This window comes from Callorhinus ursinus, unplaced genomic scaffold, assembly GCF_003265705.2.
Source record: "Callorhinus ursinus isolate GAN/ISIS: 27379988/994484 unplaced genomic scaffold, GSC_fseal_2.0 scaffold20, whole genome shotgun sequence".
Taxonomy (NCBI): domain Eukaryota; kingdom Metazoa; phylum Chordata; class Mammalia; order Carnivora; family Otariidae; genus Callorhinus; species Callorhinus ursinus.
The window spans coordinates 29256250-29267631 of record NW_027397082.1 but is presented as its reverse complement, the minus strand read 5'-3'; the positions used below and the strand labels follow the sequence as shown (position 1 = coordinate 29267631).

Below are 11382 nucleotides of genomic sequence, written 5' to 3'. Positions count from 1 at the left end.
ATTTGTTTATTCATGAGAGACAGAGAGAGGCAGAGGCAAAAGGAGAAGCAGGCTTCTCATGAAGCAGGGAGCCTGATGCAGGACTTGATCCCAGGACCCCGGGATCATGACCTGAGCTGAAGGCAGACGTTTAATCGACTGAGCCATCCAGGCACCCTTAGCAGGTTCTTTATGCAGTTTCAGGATTTCTCAACATGATCTCTTCAGAAGCATAGAATTCTTACATGGCAGCTGAGAACCCCAAAGCTGAGTGTTCCAAGAGACATAAAATCCTGAGCCCAAAGCTGGCCCAGTACTATTTCCTCTGTATTCTGTTGGTCAAAGTGGCTAAAGAGCTTGCCCAAATTTAAGGGCAGAGGACGAAGACCTTACCTTTCTATGGGAGAAGTTCCAGAGAATTCATGGCCATCCTTCATCTGCCACAATGGAACAGCCAGATTCCTCCTCTGAGACCCAGCCAAGGACTGATGAGTTGGGAGGGAAGGAGGAGACCACCAGGCAGAAGTTATAGGGCAGGTAGTCTGCCAAGGTAGGGCTTCCTTCAGGGTCAAGAGCCTTAGTATCTAGTCAAGGCTATTCCATGGCAAGTCTCTGTGCTCCCCCAGCCTGTTTTCCTTCTATAAAATAAGAGTTGAAGATTTCCAGACTGTCCAGAACTGTACAGCATCCCACACATTTTACCTTGCCTGTGGCTGTGAGATTTCCTGCCTCATGAGACAACAGTCATGGAAACCAACATGTCCTGGGGTAGGAACTGCCACTCTTCTGAATATTTGCCAACCACCTTCCTAAAGTCAATCTCTGCCCAGCCACAGGGATGAGATATGGTGTCATACAAAGAGGCCTCATTAAGCAGTAATCCTCAAATATCGTAGGGTACTATTTATGTAAATTATTTTTAAAAACACAGTAGTATATCTGTATCAGCCAGAGTTCGTGTCATCAGAGCTGGTAATTATAATGACCTTCTTCATTACCCATTCTGCATTCTCTGCCTTTAGAAAACACCTCAGCTGGTTGTGATTGTTTACTTAGTAGGGTGACCCAAATCTTCGTTCCTGAATGGTCTGGGCCATTAGCAGTTGTGCCTGACTTGGCTGTTAGAGTTTTCTATTGATTTTAATCACAGGGCATGGTAGTATAAGAGACTCCCTAAGGGATCTTCTGTATTCCAGACTTATTTCCTTACCTCCATTGTGTAGGAGCAGCCCAGTTTGCCCTTGGTAATCAGGATCAATCACCTACATAACACAATGACTTCATTTGCTTGTTGGTTCAGAGGCATGAAGAGCCCGAAGTGGTCAGGTGGCAGTCTCAACTTCTAGTTCAGTGGAATCATTATTGTGCCTCCAGGGCAAGCATTCCTCCCTTAGATCAGTGGAGCATAAGGCGGTGGGGATGGGAAGAAAAATTTTTGCTAGTAGATCATGAGGGAGAATAGTGAGTGGAGCCACTTCCATTTCCACTTCTTGATTCCTGGACCTATGAATCCTGGCTATGGGGAAAATAGCATCATATTGGATGGTGATTTCTGCATCCTGCGGGACACTGTGACAGTCCCTCAAGGTATTTCTACCCACCTGGCACCAAAACTGAGTCTTTGAAAGGCCCTTTCACCATTATGTCAAGCCACTGCCCTAGGATGATGGGAAACATGGTAAGATCAGTGGATTCCATGAGCACAGGCCCATTTCTTCACTCCACTTGCTGTGAAGTGAGTTCTTTCACCAGAATTGGTGCTGTGGAGAACACAAGATGGTAGATAAGGCATTCTGTAAGTCCACAGATGGTAGTTTTGGCAGAAACATTGTGGGCAGGAAAAGGGAGTCCATATCCAGAGTAAGCTTTTATTTCCATAAGACCAAAGTGCTTGCTGTCATTTCCATGATGGAAGCTGTCCAACAGAATCAACTTGGGAATGGTGCAGTCTCTGCTGCTGGCGAGTGAGGCAGTGGCTGTAGCCAGGTTGGCCTTGGTGAATGGTCCCTGTTGCTGAGCCCATGCATAACCTCCATCCCTGTGATCAGGGCCACTTTGTTCTGATGATAAGCGCATCGTGTGATGAGTGGGGTGGCTGAGTAGTAACCATGGAGTGGATCATCCTAGCCACTTGATTATTACAATCCTCCTCTGCTGAGGTCACCCTTTGGTGAGCATTCACACAGGACACAAATCATGTTTCTTAGCCTCCGAGAGGTCTATCCACATACCTCTTCCCCAAAATTCACCATCACCAATTTTCCAATTGTGTTCCTTCCAAATCCCTGATCATCTAACGAAACACTGGCTACAACCCGTGAATCAGCAGAGACTCATGCCTCTGGCCATCTCTCCTCCCGGGAAAAAATAAACAACCAAGTTTATTGTTATTCTCCAAGATCATTCTGTCCCCTCACTAAATAGGTGAGTTGAGTGGGGATGCAGTGGAAGTCACTACCCCTGCATCCTTCAAGTCCCTGATGGTGGCAATAACCTCTGCAAACCTTCCAAGAAATATTGTTTTCCTAGGCAGAGGCAGTTCTAGTGGCTTCCACTTGGCCTTTCCTGCCATAATAGCCCTCACTCCACAGGTCAGGGAACCAATATGAGAATTCTGCCAGTTGCTGAGCATGTCTGTTCCAATTCTGGAACTGGACAAGTAACCACAGGGTGGCATCAGGGACCCACTGTGCCCACTGAGAGATGAACTGGAGCTAAAACTCCATGGATCACCTGTGCTCCATAAGCCCCTGCTCTGAGTGGTGGGTTTCCAGGAATCAGTTCAGAGTCAGTGTCCAATAATCTCTGAAAGGTATAATTTCTTCTTTTTCTCCAACGCACAGCAGTGACCCTGGCAAATAGCTATTGGTCCCTTTGGGGAAGGCTAAGAGAAAGATTAACAAGATAAATTTTTGGCAGTTTAGTGGCATCCTTCCTCAAGGGGACCTGGCCTTAAATAAAGGCCTCCCCTTTATTTAAGAAGTTCTGGGTCTGTGAAATGGCTTAAGCCTGGGAATTGAATGAAGGCTGTAACTCCCTGTTTTTATGATTCAAGTGAGACTTTTGTTCACCTGACCTAGAATTCTTCTACTAATACAGATCTAATAAGAGTTTAGTAGACTGCTCATCTCTTTCTCTTCCTGGGACACCATGATCAATGAGCCAACATCATAGGGCTCTGTGAGTCAGACTGTTCTGATTACTGCATTGACTCTGTTGTCCGTACTACCTTGCCTGTTGGTGATTGAGGGCCATCACTCAGCCCCTGCCACCTCATGATCCAATTGTCCCCATTGCATTTGGGGATCCCAATTTAGTAGCAATTCCGACTGTAGTTTTTGACCTATAGTAAAGAGAAGAGTGACCAGATTGTTCTTTCAGGGATGCTGGGGGCCCCTCACAAATTTATTTCTTACAGTCATGGGGAAAATTGGCTCTTCTGGACCCTTCTGGGGCGGGTGACCAGGTTTTGCATCATAAATGCACTCTAATATTACAATCTTCCTAAGCATTTGGATACTTTCCTCTACAGTATACCAAGGAAGCTCTGGCATTTCAACTTAATTTAGTATCGGCCACTTTTGGGTTCAGCTTTCAGTCAGCCAAAAACCCGTTAGAATACTTCCTAGCCCCTGGAGCTACAATAACCTGTAATCTGTACTCTCTGCTTAATAGGCCTACCTCATTAAATTTGGCCTGATCTAACTTTCTGTTCTTTCTGCCATCATCCCACATCCTTAATACCCATTCCACACATCACAGGGTGAGCAGAGAGGAGGCACTAGATCCATGCTGATGGTTGAAAAACCTCTCACAAGACCCCAAATCTGATTGTTGGCAACTGAAGACAGAGTATGTCAGTTCAGATGCTCTGGGTCAAAGTGAGGAGTGCAAGAAGTTTGTTGGGAGCAACGCCTATGGAAGATAAAGCAGGAGGACGCAGGCCTGGGCAGAGGGAAACTCAGTCCATGATACAGCCCTGAGCAAGGCCTGGTCAACCCAGCGGGAGTTGACAGCAAGGACTTGCCTTTTGAATAGTGCAGTGCGGAGTGGAGATGGCCAAGCGAGCCTCCTGCCTTGCTTAGTTATTGGGGGCTGCTCTGGAAGAGTGGACTTTGGTTTCAACACCATGAATTAACAGAGAAACAGTAAATTATCATAACTTGTAAAGTCTTTCAATAACTCTGATTTCACTAGTTGAGAGATTTTGGAAGTTTGTGGCCTGCCAAGGGAGACTGAATAGTTCAGTCCTCTAGTGCAGAGCTGTGGGAATTTTTGTAAATAACAGAGGGCACCTGTTTTCGTGCCAACTGACTCAGTCTATGAATAAATCTCTGCTTCCTATCTGCACTTGCCTGTTTAGTCAAGAATAATTGTAGAACATGCTGACCCCTGGGAGATTCCCATCTCCCCAGGGCACCTGAGGCTGGGGGGCTGCCCTCAGCTTCAGCCCACAGGAGCCCTGGCATCAGAGGGAAATGGAATCTGAAACATTCCTTGCCATGGTGGTACAATTTATTTTCCTTTTCCTTCCCGTGGTTCTTAGCCTTGCCCTTCATCTCCCAAAGAGATGCAATGGGACAAGAATAAATTTGTAAGCCAGGCTGAAAATTGGGTGAGCATAAAGAGCTAGAGTCTTGGAGCTCACAGGGATGCTCAGAATGGCAGTCACATGTGGAAAAATTTGAGCCCTGGAGACTGCATCTAACTCCTTATTTTGCTCTGCACTGGCCGTGAGATGTGGAAGTTCCTTTAACTTCTCTGTGCTTCCCAACTAATGTGATAATCACAGAACCTATCTTCCCAGGCTGAGAATGCAATGAGTTACTCTATGTAGAGAGCTCAGATCAGTCGGTGACAGGCTTAGTGAGGGCTTAGTAAATGTATCCTGTCATTATATCTACTAGCTGTTGAAATGCTGAAATAAAATAATTTCTCCATGCATTGGTAAGCCCTATCTACCCTACAGCACTGTCCTGATGGCCAAATGAAAGTTACTTGATGTCCCCCCCATCACAACCCAGTCCCCCATAGAACTCCCCAGAGGAAAATGGCTCCCAAAACTATATGCTCAGAATTCCTCCTGACAACCGATCCAAGTTTCAGGTGTTCAGGCAGGGGGCCACTAGCACCTCTGTAAAGGTGTCAAGAAGAGCACAGGGCTCTGCCCAGCTCTGAGCCCCTGAGGACACCTCATGGGCAGCCTTGCCATCCTGCCTGAGCCCCTTTGGGCTTCATTCCAGGCATCCTGGGGTGCATCACAGGCTACGGTTCCACTGTGGGGCCATGGTCTTCACGTCCTTCATTGTTGTCTGTTGTCCTAGGTTGTCTTTTGGGATCCGTTTCTTGGGTTTTACAGAGGAAGTTTCTTTGGGGAGTATGGGGGCTCAGGAGTGGCCAGGGGGAGGCTATTTTTTATGCAACTTAGGCATTAGTCGCATTCCCTGGGGACAGTGTTTTGAAGTCTCTGTCCCTACTCTCTAGCCTCTTCACCCCAGTGGTATGGGACATACGCCTCCTTTTTTTTTTTTTTAATTTTATTTTTAAGTAATTTCTACACGCAATGTGGGGGCTCGAACTCACAACCCCAAGATCAAGAGTCACGTCCTCTGCCAACTGAGCCAGCTAGGTGCCCCTGCCTCCTTCTATCTTTGCCAGTCCCTCCCATGGGGCTTTCCTTGAGCGTTTGACCAGCTCCCTTAGCCGCAGCTTCCCCGCCAGCTCCCAGGTGGCTCCTAGGCTCCGCCCTTCTGCAGGCCCCGCCCACACCACACCTGCTGGCCAATCCTGGGCTCCGCTCTGCGCGCATCACAATAGCGCCCTTGGGACCGCCTCCTGCAGTCCCGCCAGGGCCGAGTGTTGCCATGGGGACCACAAACAGCCTGGGCCAGTAGGAGAGAGGAGGACTTTCCCCAGAGGAAGCGGCCTCACCTGGGGAGACACTCACACGTACCCAAGGAGCAGGTGAGCGGCTGAGGGGCTGCGAGAGCACGAAAACAAGTCTTTCAGAGCCCCCCATAGCCCTCCTTGTTGGTTACTGAAGATTTGGGCTGTCCTTCCTGTCTCCTCACCCATGTCACCTTTCCAGATTCCTTCTGCTTCTCGTACCCAGGCCTCGCAGGTCCTTGACTCTTTGTCCCCGACACCAAAGTTGTTTCTTCCCCAAAAGTCATTCCTTTCTTCTTCGTCAAAGTAGTAACATTCTTTGGGCGTCTTGAGCAAAGCGCTCTGAGCTGAGTCCCCTGAGGCCCTTTTCCCGTTGTCAGACATTGGATTGGAGGGGAGAGTCTGGCCCAATTCTGACCTGTAGGACTGGAGACCTGGGACTGGGTGTGTGTGGTCTGGGAGTGTTGTCTCGGGGAAGTGACGTGTGGAGCTGTGGTGCCCTCCGTGACCACCAGGAAGGAAGAGCTTCTTGGGGAGGTGGACTTTCAGTGGCTGAGAAGTTGAACTGACTCCCCACAGGTGATACCCATTTCTAAGCCCCGGTCACACCTCCAAGCTTTCCACTTTATCTCACCTTCCCTCTTCCTTGAAGCTCTTTTCCCACTTTGCTTGAGGTGACATTCCTTGGTCTTTTCTCAGTGGGCCCCCTGAACCTCACCTTCTCCACCAAGGATGGTGGCAGTACCACAGGATTAGCCCTGGATCTTTCCTCTTCTCTTCATCCTGCTAAGTGAAGTTATTGAGGCTGTGGGTTCAAATCCTGTGGGCTGACTCTCCAAACCTGTCTCCAGTCCGTTTTTCTGGACACAAGGCCCAAATAGCCAACTACCTTATATACATCTACATGTGGCTGTTCTAATAACTATCTCAGATTGAGCATGTTCAAAACAAAATTACTGATTATGCTTCAAAAAACATGAACATCCATTAGCATTCCCTATTTCCAGGAAAGGAGCCAGCTTTACCTGGAGACCCAGGCCTGTTTTCTATCCCATCTCTTATCTGGTCCATGTCTAAATCCCATTGCTCCCCACTGCTCTAAACTACTGCAAGAGCCTAAGAAGGGATCCCCCTCCCCCTGTTGTTTCTCTGGATTCTAATCAACTCTCCCTACTTTTTAAAAAAAAAATATTTTATTTATTTATTTGACAGAGAGACAGCGAGAGAGGGAACACAAGCAGGGGGAGTGGGAGAGGGAGAAGCAGGCTTCCCACTGAGCAGGGAGCCTGATGCGGGGCTCAATCCCAGGACCCTGGGATCATGATGTGAGCTGAAGGCAGATGCTTGATGACTGAGCCACCCAGGCACCCCATCTCTCCCTACATTTTAAATGAGAACACATCACTGTGACCTGGATGGCTGGTACCCTCCTACCTCCCCTGCTTCCTTGCTTGGCTCACACTTGCCCCTATGCAGTCTCCTAATGTAACAAGCTCATTGTTACCTCCAGTACTTTTGCCTTCTTCGACCATCATATCTAAACCTGCCCACTGGTCTAAGGCACTCCCAAGAAGGCACTACTCCAAAGAAAGAAATACTGCTAATAAGCATGTGGAATTGTTTTCAGTTTAACAGTTGTGGTTGAATTACTGGCTCTGGACATTGAGCTAGGCAGGTGGCTTGCTCTGGCCAATGAAACTCTTGTGGCTGTAATGTGAGCAGAGGCTTTTTCTCATGTGTTTCTGCCATTGTGAGCAGAAGAATGTGCCCAGGTTGTCCATTGGCCCCAGGAGAATTAAAGACCCAGAGAACAGACCTGAGCCCATCCTGAGGCCAGACAAAGCCAAGCATATTGGCTGACACCCAGCCACCCCACAGATGCATGAATATGAAACAAAGTCTTATATGCCACAGAGACTTTGTGGCTGGCTGTTACAGAGCATGATTCTAGCAATAGTCAACTGATATACTTTCATGGGAACTTTTGTAATTCACAAAGACATACAATTTTTCATCTAGGAAACTGGCAGTGATTTATAGAGATACAGAGATAGAGACTATGAAATATGCATTTGGCAAAGGTTCAGGAAACAATAAGAGTGTAAATTGGTAACAACCTGTTTGAAAGTCTTTTTTTTTTTTTTTAAGTGGACTCCATGCTGCGCATGGGGCTTAAACTCATGACCCTGAGATCAAGCTCTGAGCTGAGATCAAGAGTCAGATGCTTAACCAATTGAGTCACCTTGGCGCCCTCCTTGTTTGGAAGTCTTATTTGGCTATCTGTGTCAAAACAAAATTTTTTTTTAAGATTTTATTTATTTATTTGACAGAGACACAGCCAGAGAGGGAACACAAGCAGGGGGAGTGGGAAAGGGAGAAGCAAGCTTCCCACGGAGCAGGGAGTCCGATGTGGGGCTCAAGCCCAGGACCCTGGGATCATGACCTGAGCCAAAGGCAGATGCTTAATGACTGAGCCACCCAGGCGCCCTCTGTGTCAAAATTCTTATACTAGCTCAATAATTCTATTACTAAAAATTTATTCTAAGAAACAATTAAGGGCATGCACAAGATAATTACTGACAAGGGCATTCACTAAAATGTTATTTCAAAGGGTGGTGAAATGTAAATGTTATCAGGGGACATTGTTGCTTTATAATTTCCAAATGATGCACACTAGAGTACTTCTGACAGAAGCATCTGTTATGTTGAATGCTTGGCAGTGTGCCAGGCAAGTAGATCTCTGAGGGAGGACTGAGTCCCATGTGTCCATGGCCCACCTTTTGTCCCATTGTCCAGAGTTCACCCTCAGGTCTGGCAACATGGAGAGAAGCTCAATCATGGCTGTTTGCTCACCTACCCTGTTCCTGGGGGAGCAGAAATTCTGCCCTGAAGAAGTGGAGGCAAAAGCAGAAACAGGAGGGATTTTCCAGCAGGGAGGGGGTGCAGATAGGTACTGGGGCTCTGGCAGGAGCCTAGAGCTACAGTGGGAAGGGAACAACATTGTTCTAGGGAAGCTACAGAAACATACTGTACTGATTTCCCAGGCCTGCTCCCACGTGATCAATGAGTGCCCTTGATGAAGCACTTACCCATGATCTTAGTTGATCTCCAGACTGGGGCTGAAACAGACAGCAGTCATCAAAGCTCAAAGGGACAATCTTCCTCCAGGTCTCCAAGTGAAAACGAGATATAACATCATGATGCTGTGCTGTTCTAAGTTCTTTGTACACGTTAATTCATTTAAGATTCATAACAAGCCAAAATGGTGAGGCCCTCACCATTATTCTATGAAAAGGGAGAACAGAAATGTAGACAGGCCACGGCTAGCTTGTGGCAGAGCTGGGACATGAACTCAGGAGTGTGTCATTCAGGTTTCATACGCTCAGCCACTATGGCTTGGATCCCAGCTGGCTGTCAGTGGCTCTAAAACACCTTCTCTGCCTCATTGCCTTGCTCTGGAGAAAGGAGCAGACTGAGGGCTGGGAACAGGCGGATTGTCCTGGCTGGCCACATCAGGGACTGCTGCAACATGTAAGATTACTTCTTAATACCAAGATTCCTTTGGAGCAGGGCTGAAGCAGAGGATGATCCTGGAGAAGTGCGAGCTACAGACTTCTCCCCAGGTATGAGCCCAGTCATCTGTCGTCTCATCCTGGGGGCTGGGGGTGGGAGGGAGCAGGAAGCATGCTGGGCTATCACTGAGTCTTTATTTTCTTCTCCCCCAGAGCTCAGGCCTGTCTCTGTCTATTCATGGAGTTTGTAAGTCAGCGGTGAAGGCTCATTGACTGAGGATGTGTGACTTGGTTCCCCCTGGACGCTGAGGGCAATGCAGTACCAATGCACAATGCAACGACATGCAAGTCTCTATGGATTCTTGAAACACAGGTCAGTGCCCCAGCCCCAGTCCTGTGGTGATTTGCTTATTTTGCTTCCAAAGAGTCCTAGGAGTCCTTACCCAGTTCCCTGGGACACTCTTTTTTTTTTTTTAATTTTATTTATTTGAAAGAGATAGAATGAGAGACAGAGAGCACAAGAGGGAAGAGGGTCAGAGGGAGAAGCAGACTCCCCGCTGAGCAGGGAGCCCGATGTGGGACTCGATCCCGGGACTCCAGGATCATGACCTGAGCCGAAGGCAGTCGCTTAACCGGCTGAGCCACCCAGGCGCCCTCCCTGGGACAGCCTTACAGGTAAGGTTAGCTGATGCTAAGAATCCTGTACCCATGAGTCTTTTTTTGTAGCATCCTTTGCTTAGTATCCAACCAGTCCCTTCCACTCTGGCTTTGAGACAGTCCTTTGTTGGACATGCAATTTCTGGCTTTTAGCTTATAATGGATCTTCGGGCAAGTATGGTAGGAAAGCAGAAACCATCTGCTGAAGATAAGACTGAGTCTTTAAGTTATAACAGTAGCCAGCAATATCAGAATGAAGAGAAGTAACCTTTTGTGGGGTTTGATACAGAACATCACAAGGATGTTCCCAGGGGACATGAACACATTGACAGAGCCAGGCTTTTCAAGTCATCCTGTAAAGCGTACAAACTCTAAAATGTTTTTATTAATATAATATTTTATTAATGCTTTGTACATTTGCCTATACAAAATTAGCCTCTGAATGACTGAACTTCACTTTTAGATTTTATAGCTTTTCCTACCCTATAGCCTTCCTACCCTGTGGGCTGGCTAAATAAGTCAGCAGGTCAACTCCTTAATGTTGCACTAATACAAAATGTAGAGCTAATGGAACATAAAGGATAGCACTGGGCCTGTTATGTCGAGGGTCTCTTGCATGTGATTGCCATGTCAGGGTGGTTAAGGTTGAGGGAGCAAGCCTCGGGCCCTAGTGGCTGGCCAGGAAACACCAAAACACCAAAATTGGGTGTAAAACCATGCTGACAGTCTTAGTTTTTTTGAGTTTAGTGTCTGATTATAAGGAAAACAACATCTAAAAGGCTTGTCTGAAGAGACTGGCCTCTTGGTTGGGGCTGAATCCTAAGTATTTGAGAAGAAGACCTAGGCACAAGGCCATGGGTAGAGAATGTCCTAGGGCATATGAAGCTAGCCCTTTCAGGATATAACACAAATGTAGTAAAACTACAAAGAAAACCAATCGAGGAAATCATTACAACTGAAGATAAAAGTGGACTTGAGGATGGGTCAAGGGGTTATGTCCATATCCAAGGCCAATGGTTTGTACCCTTGAGATGTAGACTCAGGCACCCAGAGGATGTCTGAGATAATAGTGTGTTCTCTTTCATAGACCGAGTCTTTACTTATGAACACATTGGCCCATATTTATTAGTGCTCTTTATATCTTACCTTTATAACCTCTCATGTACAAAATATCACATGTATTCTTTTAAGATGAGAAACGTGATTACACACAAAAACTTGAATCGCAATAAAATCTGTGCAATCCAAGGATACAACTATTGAGTCTCCCTGGCATAAATGTCCTATGCAAATATGGTTCAGGAAAAACTTATCATCAAGATGAGTTAAGGAAAAAGAACCAGCAAAG

General features: G+C 46.9%; 1 protein-coding gene and 1 pseudogene across 1 annotated transcript in view; one reads left to right on the top strand and one right to left on the bottom strand.

The window, feature by feature from the left end:
• Positions 1 to 1031: 1031 nt before the first annotated feature.
• LOC112830583 (uncharacterized) overlaps positions 1032 to 11382 on the bottom strand; it is a 104860-nt pseudogene continuing 94509 nt past the window's right edge.
• The window catches only part of RASGEF1A (RasGEF domain family member 1A), a 135267-nt gene continuing 129696 nt past the window's right edge, over positions 5812 to 11382 (top strand). Inside the window, exons 1-3 of the mRNA XM_073904470.1 lie at positions 5812 to 5943; positions 9436 to 9488; positions 9591 to 9750. The gene's annotated coding sequence lies outside the window, so the exon portion shown is untranslated. The remainder of the gene's footprint in view (positions 5944 to 9435; positions 9489 to 9590; positions 9751 to 11382) is intronic.